This window comes from Cryptomeria japonica, chromosome 6 (genome assembly GCF_030272615.1).
Source record: "Cryptomeria japonica chromosome 6, Sugi_1.0, whole genome shotgun sequence".
Lineage (NCBI taxonomy): Eukaryota > Viridiplantae > Streptophyta > Pinopsida > Cupressales > Cupressaceae > Cryptomeria > Cryptomeria japonica.
The window spans coordinates 473,592,042-473,615,073 of NC_081410.1; positions in this window are offsets into that span (position 1 = coordinate 473,592,042).

Here is a 23,032-nt window from a genome sequence, read left to right on the forward strand (position 1 = left end):
TGATGTGAGTTTCTCCAATGTATTTGACATCCTTCTCCAAATTGAGCCCTTCATTGGCTAGGATATCTGCAACCTTATTGCCCTCTCTAAAGGTATGAGTTATACTAATGCTAACATAGTTGTTTAGAATATCTTTAGCATTTTTAATTAAATTGGTAATATTCCAAGAAACAAAACTAGTACCTTTGAGGGCTTGTATGATGTTTAAAGAGTCCCCTTCGAACCAAATTTTTTTGAATTTGAATTCCTGAGCTAGCTGGAGGCTCTTTAGCATTGTCAGAGCTTCAGCCACATGGTTATTTTGGGTCCCAAAAGGAGAAGCAAAAGCAGCAATGCAAATTCCTTGAGCATTTCTAATAACTCCTCCTCCACTAGCCTTTCCAGGGTTCCCTTTAGCCGCCCCATCAAAATTAACCTTTATCCAGTCATAATCAGGAAACCTCCATACAATGTTATCTCTCTTCTTCTTATTTTCCGATCTGTAGATCTTATGCATTAGGTTCCATTCAGTAAGGATGTCTTTTTCCATATCATTCATATCTGTAGTAGACCATTGCTGGTTATTCTTGTGAGGAATGTTGATGTTCTCCTTTATAGCCCTGCATATTTTTTCAAAGACCACCTGAGTATTACACTTAACTTCCCTAAATATCCTATTATTCCTTTCTTTCCAAATGCCCTAGCATATCATGGGGAGGGTCAAAGAGCAAAGGTTCTTGATGATTTGGCATTTGGTTGGAAAATTCCATTGCTAGATGATAGCCTTGATGCTCTTGTTCATGACCCAGTTAATTTTCCATTTTTCCCACATTTTGCACCAAATATCCCAGGTAAAGGAGTAGTGGAAAAATAGATGATCAACTGATTCCCCCTCCTTCTGGCAAAGCTCACATCTATTAGGGAATTTGAAACCCCTTCGGATTAAATTGTCAAGAGTAAGGGTGATATTATGAGAAGCAAGCCAAAAGAAAATGTTGACTTTAGGGATCAAAATGTTGTTCCAAACTTTACTCCAAATGGGATTGCTGGTTTGAGAGAAGGTGTTTTTATAGGCAGAAGCAACCGTAAATTCACCTTTAGGATCACTTTTCGAGAGGAAAACATCATCATAGCCTTTGTTAGGGGAAAAGGACAACAACTCCTTCTGGAGAGAGGAAAATCCAGAATGGAGGTCATCAAGCCTAACCCACTTATCCTCCTTCCGATAGTCACATACCATAAGCCCAAACCTCCTTTTACACTCTTCAATAATTTGACTGTTGTTTTGATCATAAAGGGCTTCATTCTTCATCTAGGGGTCTTCCCAAAACCTTATTTTGTCACCTTTTCCAAGGACCCATCCAACCCCAGCTTTTGCCACTTTTATGGATTTGGTAATACTATTCTAGATGAAGGATCCAGCAGAGATATCTTCAGAGTTAAGGATCTAGCCCCAGATGTATGGATATATTGTTGTTAAATGAAGGGAATGATTTCATGTACCCAAATTTTCCAATAGAATTGCAATTGAAAAAGATGTGATTTATAGTATAATCTTCTTGTATTGGTTAGAAGGGAATTTTATGGTTACTCTTTAGATTGTGATTTAATATGTGAAAGAACCCTAAGAAATGGAATAATCTTAAATATTAGTATTGAGGATGTTAGATAATATGGATAAGGTTTAGATAATGATGTCTCTATGTGTACGCTTTGGAAATTAGGAAAAGTATTCATAGAATGCAAAAGGATTATGGAAGGAAGATATTAGGATTCTTGTGTTATGCATTGGGGTTATTGTCAAATGAAATGATCATTTTGGGAAAGTGGTTGCATGTGTAGTTGGATTAGGAAAGGAAACTATTGCTACTGGATTCGTGGATATGCTTTTGGTGCTATGTGAAAACTACAATGTTATAAAGGAATTAGAAATGTGAATAGATCATGTTGCTATTAGGTAAATCATGATGGAGGAGACATATATGACCATGTGAGAATTAGAATGTAAAAGAAAATTGGGATTAAAAGGTATTGAGGCTTTAGAATGAAGCTAATATGAAATGGATTGATTTGCATAGTAATGGAATGTATATCGTGCTAGATAAATAGTAAATGACTTGTATATGATGTATGCCATGTACTTGTAATGAAGTTAATGGACTTATATTGGTATATGTTTGTAAGTCAATAAATTAACTTTATGATTGAAGGATTAGTGTGATGTTGTTCTTGCTCATGCTTAAGTAAATAAATAAGGGAATTAGTTTATCATATGGATTGAAGAATGAATTATAGTTTATACATTATGAGGAGATAATCATAATAAATGGAATGAGATCATGTTAGTATTAGAAGCGATTGAATTATGTTTAAATAGATTATCAAAGATGGATTATACCCATGCATTAGGATTGCATTATCTTGGAAAAGGAAAAGAGCATGTAGATAGGAGATGTTGGGTTAGAACACATTTGGATTTGGTGCATAAAATGAATGTAGGATTATGGATTTGTCTTGCATTTTAAAAGAAGGAATGTAATATGCTAGTAGAATGGTAGAATGGTATGCATTTCATAATGGATAGATAAGCTAGTAGGTTGCATATCTCAAGATTAGGAAATTAAATATGATGCATTAATTCAAGATGGAATATTTTTATCATGTGAGTAGGATGTCACTATGGAAGCTAATTAAGTAATGACGTTGAAGTACCCTAGGGAAAGGTTAATGATATTATGTTTTTTCTGCTTGCATAAATTAGTGAAATGTGGGATGATGTGTGTTCATAATGTTTAAATGGTTAATGAATGTTGTTAGATGGAGATGTTATGTGTTACATTAGTTGTTATTAGATGTTAATTAAAAAAAAAATCTCAATTAGTATGATAGATGATTAGTTTTCTCTAGGATATTTTGGGGGGCATTATATTTCATATCATAACGCATGTTGAAAACACTGGGATCTTTGGTTAAGGATGTTGCTATTATTCTAGTGAATGTGCTTTGATGTTCCTTTAAATTAAGTTACTACTTGAGATTTGTGTTGGAAGAAGTGTCATTGGAATTTTGGGAATCTTAGATGTCTATGCCTTGTGTTTCTCTCTAATCTCTTTTAGGAATCGTAATTTTAAGCAAAGTGTGTATTCATTTCATTTGCATGTCTCCAGAATAAGAGAAATGTCTATATGATCCTATCCGATCTTGCTTGCTTTGTAAATTTCTAGTGCTTACTTGAATGATAAAGGTTTCTCTCCTTATATATAAATAATTATGTTGTAGAATGAGAAAAGATTGTGAGTATCCTCTTAACTAATGTTATGTTCATCAAATTAGCCTGTTATGTTGATCTTCCTACAAATAGAAATGAAATGTTTGTATTATGTATTTAAGAATAATTTAGTATAGATCATGAGGTGAAATTGAAGAACTTGTATGTGATGCATCTGTATATATAAAAGTACCTTAATAATACATTTTTCTTATTTTTAATTTCCTATGCATAATGTAAGAAAGCTAGTTAGTGATGAATGGGTACCCAATAGAATTGTCAATCTTTTGTATATGTCATGTGATTTTGCATGTAAGAAATGATTTTTTGAGAAAATCATATATTTCAAGGATTTGGGATTTATAGTTGCATTTGTAATAATTGGGAGACCTTATGGAAAGTTGGAAGTTCATATCTTAAAAAAGATATAAGTAGTTGCATCTGACATGACTAGGAAATTCAAACTGACTATGCATAAATTTGTGTGTGTATTGATTGTGTAGCAGTATCCTTCCTTCCTCTTCTCTCTTTTGGGTAAAAGACTCAAATACTTAGGATTTTGTTGATATTAAATAAAAGGATCGAAACCATTATTGGTGGAATGACTTTGCATATATTAAAGAGAAGTTTGGATGGAATAAATTTGCATTGAAGATTGAAATTTAAGTATTGCATTCATGATCTCTATTCTTTAAAAGGGAAGAATTGATTAAATAGAATATTTCATCATTTAAAAAAAAAAATATCTTTCACAAAACTAAAAAGTTAAAAGACTAGATGATATAAATGTGTATTGAAGTGAGGATTGATGTATTGCATATGTAGAAGTTGTAATGATACCACAATGCCTTTATTTGGTTTGGCAAGACAAAAGTTTTAGCCTTGAGTAGGAGATGTGTGGCTTTGAAGAAATGTTATTATTGATTAGATGGATAGATTAAGAAGGATGTTACCTCCTTATCTTATTTGAATTCTAATAAAGTGCTCCCTTCACATGTGAGATAAATGATAAGTTGTCGTATGAATTTGTATCGGGTTTCTAAATGTCATTTTTCCTTGAAATGTTGAAAATACACAATCTATGAATGATAATAATCAAGTAATGATAGGAAGTGTGTTTGAATAGAATGATGCATATCTGTGGGATTTGTGTGATATTCGATGAAAGAGGAAATTAAGTTTTTGAAAGTAGGGTTGTGATATCCTAAATTTAGATAACTAGGAGTATATTAGGAGGTTGCTATTGGTAAGAGGTGTGGATGTGAGTAGAAACTAATATTAAAATTTTGGCTTAAGTAATGAGACTTGTTTTCTTGTTTAAATACATGATTGACTAAATTGCTTAATGACTTTATATAGGACATTCCAATCATCTATATGTTAGTAGTTGTGTATAGAGAGGAATGATGTATGGCATAACTTACTATCAAGTGATTAATTGAAGTTCTAACCTTTGTTTCTATTATAATTTGGTAAATATGATCATGGCATAGATGAGACATCTTGAACACTAGTCATAGTATGAGTGTATTCCTTGTGTGTGTATGAGTACATTAGTCACTTTATTTCTTCCTAGCATATGTCATCTTTCATAAAGAGTAATTGTCCAAACTTTCGTAAAAGATTGCATTACATTAGAGATGATGTAAGGGATATGGATATATGAATAAAATAAAGGTCTTAAATATATATAGCATGCACTCTCTAATACATTCAGGAAATTGCACCCTTGGATGTTGTGTAGTGGTTACTCCCTTTGGTGTGACTAATGTTGGTCACCTTGTGATGTGGGTTGGATGAGTCGTATATTTTGACTTGAGTTAATTTGTGTTTTGTGCGATGTGGGTTAGTGCAGGAACAAGGGGGGCCAAAAAGTGGCGATGTAAAAAAAATAGCCTTCTTCACTCGCCTAAAAATGCGAAAATCCGTGTTGACTTTTTGCTTGGCCTGGGTGTCAGTACACCTTGGCCTGGTAATTACCTATGCAATCCCAATATCCGATTTTTATTTGTAATTTTAATTTAAAAAATATATTATATGTTACATATTATATAATATATAATCTATTATTATATAATATATAATCTATTATTATATTATATAATAATATATATAATATAATAATGTAATATTATATTATATATAATATAATATAATAATGTAATATTATATTATATATAATATAATATAATATATTATTAGAATATTATATTATATTATAATATTATATTATATTATATTATATTATATTATAATATTATATTATATTATATTATATTATAATATTATATTATATTATATTATATTATATTATATATTATAATATATATGATATAATACAATACGTATTATATAATATAATAATATATCATATAATATATTATTATATTATATAATATATTATTATATTATATATGTTATTTAAAAATAATTTAAGTATAAAAATCGGATATCCGATTTTCTGAGACTTTTATATTTTGATAGTGGCAGCCCGTGAGTCATTTTTAACTCACGGGCCGTGCGATTTCATCACAATCCGATATCCGCTCCATCCGATATCCAGTTTTTTGACAAAGAATTGCTAAAAGATAGATTCAGAGGTAAGAATTTTATCGTTTTGAATCATTTTCATTCATTTTTTGTATTTTTTGTTAATGTTTATTTGATTTTTCATTGAAAATATGGTTTTTTTCATGGAAACTAGGTTTTTTTAAATCAAATACCTAATTATTTACATTCAATTAGGTTTAAATGGGGGATAACAATGAAAACACTGACGAACCACAACTACAACAGCCAAACCCTCATTTGCCAAACCCCCCCTCAATCCAGGATTTGATTGCACAAAATTTGAATGAATTGAGGGGGATTGCAGAAGTATATCGTAGGATCCCTCGTCTAAACCCAATGTTTGATCCTCTCATGTCGATCATAAAAAGTATGGAAACCATGACTGAGGAGCACGATGTCACCCTTTTGTGGCGAGATTCTTTGAGGGAAAAATATGCAGATGGCTTGTTGTATAAGGGTATCAAGGATCTTGAGATATCCAAAGCCGAAATCACCTCATTGTTTGTCAATCCCCGTACTAGTCAGCGCGTAGATCCCAAAAAACAAAACTTTCCATTAAATGGTGCACAAATGATGGGATTGTGAAAAACTTTTGGGATCGTTGGTGGATGGTTTTTGATAAACCACCCAACAACAATCTTGATATCCCCTTCTATTTTATAAAAAAATTGTATGCTGAGTTTGTTTTACACAAACATGTGAACTACTTTGACATCCATCCTTTCCAGGGTGTAGGTTTAGGTATGCCCCAAAATAGACCTGGGGCAATCAGAGTAGTCTAGGGCCCATATGTCCCCCCTCCTCCTATTGATCCCCCACCTGCAGTGCAGCATCCTGATATCATTCGTGAGGCGGCTTCACGGGCCATATTGACTATTCACTCCTTGAGTAGCCTTTTGGTTTCTTAGGCTATGTCAGTAGCTCAGCCTACTCTTGATGGTAGCAGTGCATCTGGTGGTGTTGACACATCATCCTCGGCTCCACACATATGTGTGCCCCATAGTTGTGCCATGTGTGGGCACATATGCTTGGGTCCAATAGGATAGCCCGTTGATCATCCTGTGGACAGTGCAGATTATGAGGTGCATGAGATGCATGATGCACTAGATATTATTACATAGACTGGAGGATACCCTGGGGAGTCCTCACATGCTGGAGGTGAGGAGGCACCATCATCATACATTGATGATGTAGTGGTAAGATTTGTATTTTCACAGTTGATGTTATATTTTAATTCAATATTTATAAATTAGATAATATTAAGTACTAATTTTTATTTACATGGTCTATTTAACAGTTGATGACCGAGGATGGGTTGAGATAGATTCAGGAGGGCACCTTGTCGGCCATTTCATTTGGCCTTGATAGCTTGATGGTACATATATTATTGCACCTAGTCGTTTGTATTTTATTGTACATACATCATTTATATTGGTATTAATTAGATTATGTAGTAACTTGCATGTATATCTTATTTTACTCTTGTAGGGCACATGCAGCATGAGTGTGGGGCAGTGTGATTTAGGATCTAGTAGTGCCTACACCCTTGGTGACTACACCCAGTATACTTGAAGAAGAAGAAGAGATGCCTCGAGTAGATGTGTGTTTATTTTATTTTTTGATTAGTAGATATAATTTGTTATTATTAGTGACAATTATATGCTAACTTGTATCAATGTCATGTTTCTGAACATATGTAGGCTGTTTATGAAAATATTCAAAACATACCTCCTCTACTGAAGACATACATCAAGAGTCCTGCAAAGCTGAAGAGAAAACGTGGAGATGAGGTAAACATGAATAGTTCAATTATAGTTCATTTTTATGTTAACTTTTCGAATGTGAATTATATAATATAACTAATATTAATCGTGTTTTGTTTTTCTTGTGCAGGATCCTTCAGAGCCGAGCAATGCGGCGAAGAGGATCGATTTTGATGATCCATTAGCAGCTTAGGATGTTATAGATAGTTTTGGGATGCTTACATGTCTAGTTGGCATGTATATTTTGTATATGGACATACATTCACGTATTTAGACATACATTTTGTTTCAGTTGGCATTTATGCCATATTTGTGTATGGACATACATTTGTAATCATTTGACATTTTTATATATACAGAAGTTGATATTCGATCATATAAATTGTTGCTCATCTATGCATGGTGTTATCATGGAAATCTTTAATCTTCATTCCAATAATTAACAATGGTTAATAATGGCTATTTAATGAACAATACAATTCATTTCATTTCATCGTAAGTGTTGTTTTTATAATGAACAATACAATACAATTCATTTAATGAACAATACAATTTATGAACAATACAATTCATTTAATCAACAATACAATACAATTCATTTAATGAACAATACATTTCATGAACAATACAATTCATTTAATGAACAATACTTGATACAATTCATTATTACCCTATGCATGGTCCTATTTTTCCCCCCACCTCGGTCGAACGCTCGGAGTTTTATTAGGGCAGCAATTTTTTGGTTGGCGAAAAAATCGTCAGTCTCACTCAATGGAATGTTGTCGCGTGGTCGATTTCTCATTCTTCTCATCGCGATGACGAACCGTCGGCTCTGACATGTCCAGTTAGGCATTATTACCCTATGCATGCTCCTATTTTTCCCCCCCACTTGATTGAACACTCGGGGTCATACCCTACTGGCGTCATCCATTGAGCGCCCTGAGTGCTCAAAATTGTCAAACTTTGATGGGCCCTAACTCAGAATCTATGGCACCTGCAAATGTTCTATTTAAACCTATGGGGCCACAAGAGGGGTCCCTACAAAATCATATCTCGGTTTTTCATGTTGCCCTATGGTTTATTAGGGCACCAATTTTTCGGTTGGCAAAAAAATCGTCAGTCTCACTCAATGGAATGTTGTTGCGTGGCCAATTTCTCGTTCTGCTTGTCACGATGATGAACCATCGGCTCTGACATGTCTAGTTAGGCATTATTACCCTATGCATGCCCCTATTTTCCCCCCCCCACTCGATCGAACGCTCGGGGTCATACCCTATCGGTGTCGTCCCTTGAGCGCCCTAAGTGCTCAAAATTGTCAAACTTTGACGGGCCCTAACTCAGAATCTGTGGCACTTGCAAATGTTTTGTTTAAACCTATGGGGCCATGAGAGGGGTCCCTATAAAAGCCTATCTCAGTTTTTCAAGTTGCCCTACGGTTTTATTAGGGCAGTAATTTTTTGGTTGGCGAAAAAATTGTCAGTCTCACTCAATGGAATGTTGTCGTGTGGCCGATTTCTCATTCTGCTCGTCGCAATGACGAATCGTTGGCTTTGACATGTCCAGTTAGGCATTATTACCCTACGCATGCTCCTATTTTTCCCCCCCACTCAATCGAACGCTCGGGGCCATACCCTACCGGCGTCGTCCCTTGAGCGCCCTAAGTGCTCAAAATTGTCAAACTTTGACGGGCCCTAATTCAGAATCTGTGGCACCTGCAAATGATCTGTTTGAACCTATGGGGCCACAAGAGAGGTCCCTATGAAAGCCTATCTTAGTTTTTCAAGTTGCCCTACGGTTTTATTAGGGCAGCAATTTTTCGGTTGGCAAAAAAATTGTCAGTCTCACTCAATGGAATGTTGTCGCGTGGCCGATTTCTCCTTCTGCTTGTCGTGATGACGAAACATTGGCTCCGACATGTCCAGTTAAGAATTATTACCCTACGCATGCTCCTATTTTTCCCCCCCACTCGATCGAACGCTCGGGGTCATACCCTACCGACGTCGTCCCTTGAGCGCCCTAAGTGCTCAAAATTATCAAACTTTGACGGACCCTAACTCAGAATTTGTGGCACCTATGAATGATCCATTTGAACCTACGGGGCCACGAGAGGGGTCCCTATGAAATCCTATCTCATTTTTTCAAGTTGCCCTACGGTTTTATTAGGGCAGCAATTTTTCAGTTGGCAAAAAAATCGTCAGTCTCACTCAATGGAATGTTGTCATGTGGCTGATTTCTCCTTCTTCTCATCGCGATGATGAACCATCAGCTCTAACATGTCTAGTTAGGCATTATTACCCTACGCATGCTCCTATTTTGCCCCCCCACTCGATTGAACGCTCGGGGTCATACCCTACGCATGTGACATCCATGAAGGGATATGAAAGGATATTTTGTAAACAATCAGAAACCTTTAATGATAATCAAGTTGAAGCCTTGAGATTTATGCAATATGGTTCAAGTCCAAAATTGTACCCTGAAGCCACACACTCTTCCCTCTCCCAGCATACAGTAATGAGTCACAAGTTAACATAGAATTTGGAAGGATTTGACGAGAGCATTTTGATTTTACTTATGTCTTGTGTATTATAATATAGACCAATTTGCCAATGTGACATCTTCATATGAGAGAAAAGCTTCATTTTATCTCAATACAGTTGTACCTATTTCATTATTAGAAACAAAAAATAAGTTCTGCACTAAACTACAATAAATAAATTAGTATCCTCTATATTATGGATTTGAATTGATGTTCTCAATTAGTTATTATTCCTACACCTCACACTGACAAGATTAATAATGAAATGACATTTATGATTCATCAAATGCTGACAAAGTGTAATCAAAGATCAACTTCAAGATGTATACAACATATCATATTCAACTTCAAGATGCATACAACTTACCATATTCAAGCTCATGCCAACCACCACTTGGATATTGTGTCATGTCGATTAAAGTATAATATATGTAATAAAACCATATAGTCTTACAAAAAAGCCATCATAGACCATCTATGTCGATTAAAGTACAATTCATTTGTAACAAGGGCACACTCACAATGTGAAGTTGCAAAGCCCTGTGGGAAGCATCAAAATAGAAATTTACTAATCTGATTCATACTACTGTCAAAAGCATCAAAGATGCTACTGCTAGAGAACACCATGCTCCATTGTGGAGAGAATATTAGGTGCATCTGATGTCAGTGTCTAAAAATGAAAGAATGTTATTCAATTGCCAAAATCTAACTGACTTTATTTTATAAACCATTAATGAATAAAAATAGACAAGGTTACCTGAGTGAAATTTTGATGACCACCTTGACTAGTCAATGTCAAATGTTTGATTCAATAGATCATCTGTCATGACAATTTGATCCACTGCAAATGTGTCCTGGCCACATGCATTTGAATCATCTTCATGATAATAAACACAACAAGACTCACAATTTAATCTCATTAATGCACAAAGGAATATGTACCATCACCAAGAGAGGGCCTTGTCAACGACGAATGAGCTAGCATGAACCTATATTTTTAAGAATTGTTAGTCTACACATAAATTGCATGGATGAACATAAGTGGTGTTGCAAAAATACATCCCTTCCAATTATATCAATTGTACTTGCTATGTGCATGCAAAAACCGTGTTACCCAAAAAAAGGTTCATCAATAGACCTGCATTTTGAACACATCCTTAATATACACGTAACAAACTTGAACATTAAGGTTTAATGATCATTGTTTGAAATGAAATGCATGATAAAAAAATAAGGCACCATTAAAGACCTACTACTCAAGTGTGCCTGAAGGGTCATCTCTTTGTTTAAGAGTATCCAGTATTGCTTCATGATCAGCAGTAATCATTGTCCATAGCTCGTTGGTCTTCGGTTTTCCTTGATGCTTCAACAACTTGAAATTTGGAGCTATAATAAGGTGTGAATACATTATAATGGTTTTGTGTCTCTCATATTCTTCAAATGCAGGTATGCCATTCTTTCTAATCATGTATGTTCACAACCAAGTTCGCACAACAACAACTGAACCTGTAGGATATGTGAACCCATCATCATCTGTCACTGGTTGTGTTAGCTTTTGTTTTCCCTGTACACATCGTGCCAACCAATATTTTTATCTCTCTTCATTCCCTTGCGGTGCAACAACTGCAAAAACATGTCCTGGCTATACAAGATCTGATAGACGATCATACTCAAGTGAACTTTCCATGTCATCATTTGACAAGGATATTGTTTGAGATAAAGGACTTAGATAGTGGGGAACCCTTGTATCAACCCACTCACTTGACTCACACTGATCCCAATCACACTGAAGACAACTCTAACAAAAACAAGCCAATGCTCGTGTCCAAATGGTCCATGTACTTACATTTGAGTTGAGAAATGAATGCATCTTTGAAGAATCTTTAATTGTTTGACAATCCAATCTATCTCCCACTGTTCCATCCTCAACCAACCAAAAGAATCTGCTCACTGCTGAATCAAGAGAACCTCCATGTGACAATGTTGAACTACACCAATCAACAATAGAACATGCATCAGAGAAATTTGCACTTGAAATCCTCAATTTCTCCTTAACTAGAGCTCTCTTCAAACATGCACCTGCTCCATCATGCTCTCCCTTCCCATGCCCTGCCTCAAAAAAACACCAAAAATGAGGTATACACCTCTCCACATGCATTCTACTCAACCAATAAAACATACGGGAATTCTTGAATTGACCCGTACAGTTATCTGACCATATTATATGTCGGTCAATTGCAATATCTTTCTCATGCAAGAACTCAAAAAAAATCTCGAAAGAATGTTGCACATACTCGAAGGAGTGTGATCTATCATCACTCATATAAAAATGATACTCCTTGATTATCTTCCTGTCCTCTTCTGTACTATCAGGAGCATGTCTATATGTAATGTGAACAAAAATAGTAGTCTGGACTGAATTGTAGTACTGAGACTGTACCTCATTCTATGGTTGCAATGTATAGTTCTCTGCAAAATCAACCACCAATATAATAGTGCCAATTGGGAAAGAGTTCTTACACATCCTAAACTATTGATCCAACCACTGAGACCTATGGGTGTGCCTTGCATACTTGTAGAAAAGATTTTCCTTAAAATCCAAAATAAAATCAGCAATACTCACTTCTCTTGAGACTAATTTGCATCTACAACCTTCACCTCCACTCTTCAAATTATATTTCACTATCTCATATATTTTTTTCTCAACATAATTATTTCCAAACTCGTGTTCGCTGCCCTCATGAAAACATGAAACAAACTTTGACAACCCACCGCATTCTAAGCACTTCTCATTCAAACAATCATTTCTATAGAAATAGCAGCCATCATCTCTAGGGCATAAAAATAGATCTTGCAAGTCTCTTGATGATCTTGGAAATAGCATTGCACCACACTCCTGCAACATCTCATTAGTATGCATTGTAGAATGAATATGACATAAAAGTTCATGGTACATTGAAAACTCCACATGGTACTTGCAACAACAGGTATTGCGAAACTTAAGAGAAACACAATAAAATGGTTTCAAAGATTCAAAGGCCCTTTGTGATATTTGCAAAGTTGGATGTAATTCACAAAATTTTTTGTACAACATTGTTTGGCTTGATTCCAAGAAATGTTTGGGATGCGGTGTGTGGTCTTGGTTGCCGATTCTTAATTTCAAAATGTCCTTTACATTGGGTGACACTCTAGAATTAGAGTGCCAAAATTGTTGAATCTCTTCCTTCACATCGTCAATCAACTTTCTATCAACACTTGGAAGCCTCCCACCAAATGCCCATGTATCTTGTTGAAGTGGATCGTCAAGTCTTTGTCTTCGTGCAAGTGGTCTATCCAAAGTTTTACGGTTTATGTTAAAATCAACACAAGTCTGTCTCATTTGTCGAGCCTTTCTCAATTGATGGCTTACTAAGGAGGTTGTAATCACTCTTTGAGCGGATCTCTTATCTCTTTCTTTGGTCTTCTTTCCAATAGAATTGAGAGCGTCAAATAGATTTTTTGCAATAATAGAATTTCTCTTCGTCTTCTTGTTCATACGAATCTTCAATTTGTTTAGCGATGGTCTCATCTTTATCATCTTTAGCAATTGAAAAAAGAGTTGGCATTGCTCGGTCAATGTCTTATTGCTAAAATTTTGGTTGAAAATTTTTGTAGCCCATAACCAAATGGTTCTTGTTGACCTCTTGCCTTCAAGATTCGCAATAATGTTCTCATCGATTTCAAATAGCCGTTTTGGGGTTCTTGAAGGTCTTGGATTTGGAATTTGTCTTTCATCCATGAGAGGGTCTTCATTTCTAAAGTAATTAGGTGTTACATATGGTTCACTTGGTGAGGCAATTCCACCTTCAATGTTAAAGTTTACCACATTTTCACCTCCTATGTCAAAATTTTCCACATGTTGAGCATTTTCATTATCACTTTCAACATTTTCAAAATTTTCAATATTTTCACTTTCAAAATTTACATTTTCAATTTCAATTTCCTCTTCAGTTGAAGTAACATTAGCAATATTTAACATACCTTGTCTTCTCCTCCTATGACATTCTCTATCTCTTTCTCTATACACTTCAACTTGGTCATTTGAAAGTTTTCTTTTGTGTTTAGACTTCCGATGACTACTACTCCCCATTTCCCTCCACACATATGCTCCTTCATGATTGACAATGTAAGTTTTCACTTTAAGAATCTCCCAAAAGCACAAATTTGTCTCTAGCTGTCTGAAACCCCGTGATCCTCGACAAAAAACATAGGACCTAGACTGTCGGCTGTTGGAATCTATACAATGGCCCACAAACCCTTTTTTTCTTGGTTTTTAGTACTAAAATTGGATATCAGATTTTATCCAATATCCGATTTTTGTACAAAAAAATTCTCGTTGCCGCCATTTATGAACTAAACTGCCACATGACAGAAATATGATATCCGATTAAATCGGATATCGGATTTTATTGGCCATATTTTAAAGAGAGAGAGAGAGAGAGAGAGAGAGAGAGAGAGAGAGAGAGAGAGAGAGAGAGGAGAGGGAGAGAGGGAGAGAGAGAGGAGAGGGAGAGAGGGAGAGAGAGAGAAGGGCATGATTTGGTGTCTTAAGGGGTCCTATGGTGTCACAGGAGGAGAGAGAGAGAGAGAGAGAGAGAGAGAGAGAGGAGAGGGAGAGAGGGAGAGAGAGAGAGGAGAAGGAGAGAGGGAGAGAGAGAGAAGGGCATGATTTGGTGTCTTAAGGGGTCCTATGGTGTCACAAGACACCATATGTGTGACACCATAGGACCCCTTAAGACACCAAATCATGTCATTAGAGGTCATATTGTGGCTTACGGGGTCGTAGGACACAATATGACCCCTAACGACATGATTCGGTGTCTTAAGGGGTCCTATGGTGTCGTTAGGGGTCATATGGTGTTCATAGGGGTCATATGGTGTCCCATGAAACCTTATGACCTCTTAGGACACCATATGACCCCTAATGACACCATATTGGGTCGCTTTGGGTCATATTGTGTCCTAAGGGGTCATATTGTGTCTTAAGGGGTCCTATGGTGTCCCAAGACACCATATGAAACCTATGGACACCGTATGACCCCTAACGACACCATAGGACCCCTTAAGACACCAAATCATAACACTAGGGGTCATATTATGTCTTACGGGGTCGTAGGACACAATATGACCCCTAACGACACAATTTGGTTCACGGGACACCATATGACCCCTATGGACACAATATGACCCCTAATGACACAATATGACCCCTAACGACACAATTTGGTGTCTTAAGGGGTCTTATGGTGTCACAAGACACCACATGACCCCTAACGACACCAATCGACCCCTTAAGACACCAAATTATGTCATTAGGGGTCATATTGTGTCTTACAGGGTCGTAGGACACAATATGACCCCTAACGACATGATTTGGTGTCTTAAGGGGTCCTATGGTGTCGTTAGGGGTCATATGGTGTCCCATGAACCCTTGTGACCTCTTAGGACACCATATGACCCCTAATGACACCATATTGGGTCTCTTTGGGTAATATTGTGTCCTAAGGGGTTATATTGTGTCTTAATGGGTCCTATGGTGTAAATATGACCCCTAACAACACCATAGGACCCCTTAAGACACCAAATCATGTCATTAGGGGTCATATTGTGTCTTACGGGGTCATAGGACACAATATGACCCCTAACGACATGATTTGGTGTTGTTAGGGGTCATATAGTGTCCATAGGGGTCATATGGTGTCTTGGGACACCATAGAACCCCTTAAGACACAATATGACCCCTTAGGACACAATATGACCCAAAGCAACCCAATATGGTGTCACTAGGGGTCATATGGTGTCCTAAGAGGTCATAAGGGTTCATGGGACACCATATGACACCATAGGACCCCTTAAGACACCAAATCATGTCGTTAGGGGTCATGTTGTGTCTTACGAGGTCGTAGGACACAATATGACCCCTAACAACACAATTTGGTGTCTTAAGGGGTCTTATGGTGTCACAAGACACCATATGACCCCTAACAACACCAATCGACCCCTTGAGACACCAAATCATAACATTAGGGGTCATATTGTGTCTTACAAGGTCGCAGGACACAATATGACCCCTAACGACATGATTTGGTGTCTTAAGGGGTTCTATGGTGTCGTTAGGGGTCATATGGTGTCCATAGGGGTCATATGGTGTCCCATGAACCCTTATGACCTCTTAGGACACCATATGACCCCTAAGGACACCATATTGTGTCTCTTTGGCATATATTGTGTCATAAGGGGTCATATTGTGTCTTAAGGGGTCCTATGGTGTAAATATGACCCCTAACAACATGTTTTGGTGTCTTAAGGGGTCCTATGGTGTAAATATGACCCCTAACAACATGATTTGGTGTCTTAAGGGGTCCTATGGTGTCACAAGACCCCATATGACCCCTAACGACACCATAGGACCCCTTAAGACACAATATGACCCCTTAAGACACAATATGACCCAAAGTGACTCAATATGGTGTCACTAGGGGTCATATGGTGTCCTAAGAGGTCATAAGGGTTCATGGGACACCATATGACACCATAGGACCCCTTAAGATGCCAAATCATGTTGTTACGGGTCATATTGTGTCTTACAGGTTCATAGGACACAATATGACCCTTAACGACACAATTTGGTGTCTTAAGGGGTCTTATGGTGTCACAAGACACCATATGACCCCTAACGACACCAATCGACCCCTTAAGAAACCAAATCGTAACATTAGGGGTCATATTATGTCTTACGGGGTCGTAGGACACAATATGACCCCTAACGACATGATTTTATGTCTTAAGGGGTCCTATGGTGTCGTTAGGGATCATATGGTGTCCATAGGGGTCATATGGTGTCCCATGAACCCTTATGACCTCTTAGGACACCATATGACCCCTAATGACACCATATTGGGTCGCTTTGGGTCATATTGTGTCATAAGGGGTCATAATGTGTCTTAAGGGGTCCTATGGTGTAAATATGACCCCTAACGACATGATTTGGTGTCTTAAGGGGTCCTATGGTGTCACAAGACACCATATGACCCCTAACAACACCATAGGACCCCTTAAGACACCAAAGCATGTCATTAGGGGTCATATTGTGTCTTACGGGGTTGTAGGACACAATATGACCCCTAACGACATGATTTGGGGTCGTTAGGGGTCATATGGTGTCTTCGGACACCATAGGACCCCTTAAGACACAATATGACCCCTTAGGACACAATATGACCTAAAGTGACCCAATATGGTGTCACTAGGGGTCATATGGTGTCCTAAGAGGTCATAAGGGTTCATGGGACACCATAGGACCCCTGAAGACACCAAATCATGTCGTTAGGGGTCATATTGTGTCTTATGGGGTCGTAGGACATAATATGACCCCTAACGACACAATTTGGTGTCTTAAGGGGTCTTATGGTGTCACAAGACACCATATGACCCCTAACGACACCAATCGACCCCTTAAGACACCAAATCATAACATTAGGGGTCATATTATGTCTTACGGGGTCGTAGGACACAATATGACCCCTAACGACATGATTTGGTGTCTTAAGGGGTCCTATGGTGTCGTTAGGGGTCATATGGTGTCCATAGGGGTCATATGGTGTCCCATGAACCCTTATGACCTCTTAGGACACCATATGACCCCTAATGACACCATATTGGGTCACTTTGGGTCATATCGTATCTTAAGGGGTCTTATGGTGTAAATATGACCCCTAACGACATGATTTGGTGTCTTAAGGGGTCCTATGGTGTCATAAGACACTATATAACCCCTAACAACACCATAGGACCCCTTAAGACACCAAATTATGTCATTAGGGGTCATATTGTGTCTTACGGGGGTCGTAGGACACAATATGACCCCTAACAACATGATTTGGTGTCTTAAGGGGTCTGATGGTGTCGTTAGGGGTCATATGGTGTCTTGGGACACCATAGGACCCCTTAAGACACAATATGACAGACACCATATGACCCCTTAAGACACAATATGACCCCTTAGGACACAATATGACCCAAAGCGACCCAATATGGTGTCACTAGGGGTCATATGGTGTCCTAAGAGGTCATAAGGGTTGATGGGACAACATATGACACCATAGGACCCCTTAAGACACCAAATCATGTCATTAGGGGTCATATTGTGTCTTACGGGGTTGTAGGACACAATATGACCCCTAACGACACAATTTGGTGTCTTAATGGGTCTTATGGTGTCACAAGACACCATATGACCCCTAACGACACCAATCGACCCCTTAAGACACCAAATGATAACATTAGGGGTCATATTGTGTCTTACGGGGTCGTAGGACACAATATGACCCCTAACAACATGATTTGGTGTCTTAAGGGGTCCGATGGTGTCGTTAGGGGTCATATGGTGTCCCATGAACCCTTATGACCTCTTAGGACACCATATGACCCCTAATGACACCATATTGGGTTACTTTGGGTTATATTGTGTCCTAAGGGGTCATATTGTGTCCCAAGGGGTCCTATGGTGTCCCAAGACACCATATGACCCCTACGGACACCATATGACCCCTAACAACACCATAGGACCCCTTAAGACACCAAATCATGTCGTTAGGGGTCATATGGTGTCCCAAGGAGTCATAGACCATAATATGACCCCTTAGGACACAATATGACCCAAAGTGACCCAATATGGTGTCATTAGGGGTCATATGGTGTCCTGAGAGGTCATAAGGGTTCATGGGACACCATATCACATAACTATCATTAGGGGTCATAGTTATGGGTTGTAAGACACAATATGACCCCTAACGACATGATTTGGTGTCTTAAGGGGTCCTATGGTGTCCCAAGTCACCATATGACCCCTAACAACACAATTTGGTGTCTTAAGGGGTCCTATGGTGACTCTTCTCTCTCTCTCTCTCTCTCTCTCTCTCTCTCTCTCTCTCTCTCTCCTTCCTTCTCTCTCTCTCTCCCTCCTTCCTTGTCTCTCTCTCTCTCTCGCTCTCTAAAATATGACCAATAAAATCCGATATCCGATTTAATCAGATATCGGATTTCTGCCATGTGGCGGTTTACTTCATAAATGGTGACAAAGGGAAATTCTTTGGGGACCACAAATTTTTGTACAAAAATCGGATATCGGATAAAATCCGATATCCGATATCTGATTTTTGTACAAAAATTTTCAAATTTAAAATTTTGGCTCAGGAATGCTTTGGTATTAGGCTTGGAAGTGACAAGCCTGGAAAGTCAACTAAAAAAACGTGTTTTTCAGTATTCCTTGATTTTCCAGACTTTACACTGGTGGCTGATGACTTTTTTTGTAGCCAAAATTGATAAAACAAAAAGGGTTTTTTAAGGACGTTCCTAGCTTTTTAACAATATAAGGCTTGTCTTATTTTGACTTTAGTAAATAATTATTATTTATTTTCTAATTGAATTCTGACAATAGTCTTGATTGATATACTGAATGAAAAACACTCATAACTTTCAAATGGTATAACATTTTTTGAAACTGAAACATGCATCACATCCTATGCTTCATCTACTATAGGGATAAATTAAAAAAAATTAAATTTCATAAGGTTTTGACCAAGTTAAGGTGGTCAGACGTAGGAGTTTCTGAATTTATGAAAAGCTGTAGTAAAAAAATCATAAATAATTATTTAATTCATAAAAAATTAAAAACAAATATGTGTCATATCCAGACATGAGTCTAATACTTATATTATAAATATTATAAAAAAATATTAAGATTTGATTGTGATTAGGGTGGTCAGACATACGTCTACTTCTTATTTTTTTCCTGAAATTTTAATACCACTGCATTGAAATTTGAAATTTTCATCAAATAGGATTTTTTTTTTCCAAAAAACAACTAGCAGCTTAGAAACTACATTCAATTTTCTATATATTCTCTTCTTACATATTTTAAAAATAATGTTCACAACTTATTCAAATTTTCATGTCAAGTTGCATAACTCTGATTTTTTTGAAATTTCATTGCCACTTAAGGGCCTGTTTTGGCACACCATGATCCTGCACATACCCATGTATCATTGGGATTCATGTGTTTTTGAGATTTCTTTACTCCGGGGATGACCACTGAGCTCTTCTTTCTTTTATTTTTCTTTTGTGGTGGCACTTGTCACACTCAATTTCTTGATTGATTTTGTCAGGAACTTTTCTTCTCTCTTAATTTAATGAGTTGATTTGATGATATTTCCTTTGACTTTATATTTTGTTGTCTATGGTGGTCATTTTGAGTGTCAATGTATTGTGGACCCTTATCTTGAGTCAAGTGGTGTCTCTAGCATGTTCATTTTGAACCTCTAATAGTGTGTGCCAGGGAGAACACTACGAAGAAGTGCACTAGACTAAGCAAACAATTAGATAATGTTGATATTAGTCGAATAAATGAAAGGTGTTAATAAGATGAAATGTGTTGGTAACTTTCTAAATTTTATAGTAGATAGAAGTGCTTTGGAATCATCAAGTCTGTAATTTATGAAATAGTTAAATAAAAACTAGTTGTTGATTTCTTGCCTTCAAAATATTTTGTGTATATATCATGTATAAGTAATGGATTAAGGATGCCTTTGAATGATTTGATTGGATAAAGATTGCACCTAATGGTTGTATTAGAGTAGCGTAGCAGAAACATGGTGGAGACTAGGACACTTGAATGTCGTAAATCTTGTTATTTCTAAGTAAATGGACTACCTAATTTTGGTTGTTATGTGATGTTTTGATAGCATTTGATCAAAAGAGGATTTCTTTTGAGGATTTTTCTCTCATTTAGGCTTATGTTATGACTTCTTCAATAAGATAGGAATGTGATTATGTGTAAAATGTATATCTATCTTCTTATATGCATACAATTAGATGAATAAGTGTTATCGTGCATAAACGATATATAATTATTTTGTTTTTTGCTTATTTTGTGGTAGAAATTATAAGTTTTGTTTTGCGATGTGTGGATTAAATCAAGTCTCCTTGAAAATATATTAATGATTTAGCACACTTATGATAAATAGTAAGAATGTTGTAAGTTGTTATCACTATTGTAATGTATTAATTTTGAATGATTGAGGCATGGGGATGAAAAATTTCTAGTCGCGATCTTATCTTTGGTTAGGAAATGGGTGAATTAAATGATTTATGGATTGATGGAACATTAAATGATGAAGAATAGGCGTACTATTGGTAAATACCCTAAAGGAAATATTGTAAATTATCTATGTTTAGGGAAGTTTTTGATTAATTAATGCTTGTTGTCATTTTAACCCTTGCGACTTCTAGGAGTAAGTCTAGTCCAAGGGGGGGAGGATGTAGTGCCCCTCCTCGACTAGACAACTATTTCATGCTTGATAGACATATTTAGACCTATTAGATCCAGTTAGACTCTTGATGATGATGTTATGGATTATGATGATGGTTTGACATTTTGTTTCAATTGCATTATGTCATGGATTACTATGAGGACTTATGCCACTTTGATGATTTCATGAATGATGGTGTTATCATTATTGATCATGAGATTTGATGGCTATATACATTTGATGGGTTTCCTTATGTGTTCATGTACTTGATGATTATATGTTCTATTTACATTGATGGAATTACATTGATCATGTGCTAGATGGTATTATGGATGGTTTTGCATTGATTATGTATTTGATGTACTAACCCTATTTCAAGGATATTTCTGATGAGATGTTTATATGTTTTGTTTGACCTACTATTTGACTGTCTTTGTGGAGAATCAACTTCACATCACTCATTGCAAGCGGGATGTGTCATTGCATAATTTTGCCACTTATCTGTTATATATGAATATATACATGTATCATTGTTGGTGGTTGTAGGACTTGTAGGTACTAGATATTTATTCCTCCTGGAATCCTCAGGTGCAAGCTCCCCTGGCTTCACAGGTGTGAGCATGTCCTTATCCCAATGGTAATATGTGGTTTCAGAGTTTACATGGGTTCCCTTCACATACTCTAGGTCTAAGATTGTCACTAGGTGCAATTGGTCATGTCAGTTGTTAGCTTGGCTCTTTCAGTTTGAGAGTATGTTAGTATTGATTGACTCTTTTGGTATGAGGATTATTTATGTTGTGATTGATTTTATTGTCACGTCGTTATTTATGTGGTGTTGGATTATTTGTCTATTTGATGAGAGATCTAATGGTTAGTATTATTTATTTTTAATTATTTGATTTAAGCCAATTGAGCTTTTGATTATTTGATTTATGATTTTTAGAATTATAGTATTTATTTAATTAATAATTTTATAAAGATTATTTAATTAATTATTGATTGTTGATTATAGTTTAAATATTAATTAATATTTAATAATGGAAGTAATAAATTATTTAATGGTTGATTTATTTAATTATGTTTTCTATTGGTGAGTATTTAATTAAAAATAACTATAGTTCATAATATATTAAATAATAATTCCTATAGGGATATAGTTTAAAAAATAATATTTATTTGGTGGTATGGTAATTATACCTTGGGATATTAAAATATACTTATCCACCTACTTATAATATATGTTAATATTTCGTACCTACCCTATTCTCCTATTGGAGGATTTTATTTTGGGGAAACCATAGGATATGGGAAAAATATTCCAAAATGGAATTATCCTACTGGTTGGTTTTCTAGGGTTTCTTGTTTATTGTTTCATTTTAATGGATTCCCTGTGAATGTTAATGGCTTTTATTCTTTGGCTTTGGATTCTCGATGGATTGCTTGGACTGGGTTTGGAAGAGATTTGGGTTTGGATTTGGATTGCAAAGCTTGTGGGCTCTCCTTTAGCTACCTACCATCACATGGGTTGCAGGTTGGAGGCCATACCCTTGTTGTTTATCTTTATTTT